Raw genomic sequence first — 2,741 nt, 5'->3', positions numbered from 1 at the left:
CGCATGTATGCATATATGTATGTATATATGTATATATATATATATATGTATGTATATACCGACCTGTAAATAACCACACATACAGACACGCATACATACATTCACATATGCTTAGTTTGGGTAGAACAAACAAAATAAAAAGGATTCCATCCATGACTGTGTGTACGCGCGTGCGTATGTGCATGTTTGTCTCAATATGTATATGTGTGTGTGTGTGTGTATGTGTATACATGTACGTATTTATATATGTATGCATGTAGCTATGTATGTATGTTTGTATGTACATATATATATACATATATATACATACATTGTTACATACATACATATATAAATACGTACATGTATACACACACACACACACTCACACATATATATTGAGACAAACATGCACATATATACATATATATATACATACACACACACACACACACACATATATATATATATAAAGAGAGAAAGAAAGATTTACAGATTCTTATGTAAAAACAAAACAGGGTGCATCAGTATTTTGAAGACACATCTTTCAAGAGCTTTAACTTTCTTCGTAGTTATTTTATCTTACTTTTAAGAGAAATAATGTGAGACATCATGTTGAATCAACAAATAGACATGCTGTAATCCTTGCTTTTAAAACACCGCATAGTGATAGAAGGTAGCTAGCTTTCTGAAATCTCCCCTTTCCTTCGTTGTCAAAGCTCGGAAGGAACTGGGAGTTGCTGACGGGGATCCAACATCAGCAGCTAAACACTAAACGCATGCATTGGAAAAGGGCAATTTAGTTCTGGGAGATGTTTTCATAAACAATACACCCTCAAAGAGCTATGGAGATCTGAGAGTTCGCTGCATTAAAAGTTGCTTGTACCAATAAAATCGGATCATGAATCCGTACCTTTCAGATAGTTCGCCATGTTTTAGGTATATTTGGAAATCAAGTTGTGTGGGAAGAACTACCAATATTATACAGCCAATTCTAGATAAACCAGTAGACTTAAGAAACAGGTTGAAAATTAATGACTACCGATAAATATTTGGTATTACTTTCCTTTTAAATGATTGCGTAACACACTCGTCAGGTCTGAATTCAGAAACCATTTTAACTTATTCCTCGAGAACCATAATTTTTTAGAAGCTTTTGATGTCTTTTGAGGACAAAGCTGGAGAGATTGTGATGAAAGAGTTATAAAGTAACATTTTATAACACTTACCTTACAATAGTAACCCAGAACGTACACAGGGTCGAAATGCCGCTAAGCATTTTGCTCAGAGAGCTAATGATTCTAACAACTTGCGTCTTAATATGTTTTAATATATTGCAATATATTTTGCATAATTTAAACATTACCTGATGTAGAACTCAATATTTAGCGTGGTATGGATAAATATATTCATTATATCAAAATTTGACGGGCTACGCTGAGTACCACTCCCGACTGGAGTGTTCAAATATATTGCAGACAATGCTCAATATGTTTGAAATTGAAGGTCAAGCTGGTATTGGTACCCTGTGGTTAAGCAAATTCATTTTCTAAGCGATCTTGTATACTTATTCTCTTCATTTAAGATTTGAGTGTACAATGTTTTGTTTGGTTTTTCTTGCGAGTTTCCTCAGTTGATTAAAGAACACAAATAGCTTGAAAAGTTAGAACCATTTGTAAGACCGTAATCGAAAGAAATCGGCATTTATATCCACATGCGGTGGTAGTGGTAGGCTCTATGCTATTTTACCGTTTAGTCAGAGGAGTAAAGCTGTAAGTATAGGTAATTTGTTTATAGGGTCATGGTAACTGGGATTGTGAGGAAAAGTAAAGATTTTTTTATCGTAGATAAAATAGATCCGAATGCTTCAAGAGTAAATCTGGTTAAAGATCTTCAATAATCAAGTGATAGTATTTGTAAGGCAAGCAACACTAAAAGAAGACATAAAATAGGGAGGTGAAATAAATACAGCAAAGCAATGCAGCAATTATATCCATCTGTTGTACTACACTATTTATTCCTTTTATCGATCTTGGAAGAATGACGGCAGTGTTTCCTTCAAGAGGGCTTGAACGGAGAACGCAAAGAAACCGGAAGAAATGCCGCTGGATACTTTCTTCTAAGATCTTATGAGTTGGTCAATTTAGAGTCAATAAAAATAAATTTAGTACGAGGTCGAATCTTGGCAGTACAAGCCTATAATAAAAGATATCACAGTCACGAACATTATTTAATGTGAGCTGGACTTCCCATTTTGTAAGAAGGTATGGTGAAATATAAGGGAACCTGAAAGTTTATTTCTAGCACATCGGGCGACCGCAAAATGATAATCACAACATTGTATATTACATCCAACCAATCCATTATTTCATGCGCTCACTTCAAAAACCATCATAACTTCTATGAAGATAAGAACTAAATATGCGATGCCCACCCAGTGCGTTCGTATATAAATTGCGGCCATTTGAATATATTTATGCCAATCATTTTCAGAAAGGTATTGCAGAGCAAAAGATTGTTTATAATACTTTTTTCATAAATTTCAGAACATGTATCGAGGTGTATAATCGATGTTTATTTTATAAATACTTCAATAAATACTTATATGTTATAATCAAATATGTAGAAATTTTAAATTATAAACCAAAAGTTTTTTCTCCTCACAGGAAATTAAAAAGCGTGAAAAGAAAATAAGCGAACAAAAGTTCAGATGAAATATAAACAAAACGAAGTAGAATTGTGTGTGTGATTCTATGTGTCTG

This window comes from Octopus bimaculoides, chromosome 11 (assembly GCF_001194135.2).
Source record: "Octopus bimaculoides isolate UCB-OBI-ISO-001 chromosome 11, ASM119413v2, whole genome shotgun sequence".
Lineage (NCBI taxonomy): Eukaryota > Metazoa > Mollusca > Cephalopoda > Octopoda > Octopodidae > Octopus > Octopus bimaculoides.
This window is presented reverse-complemented; position numbering follows the sequence as displayed.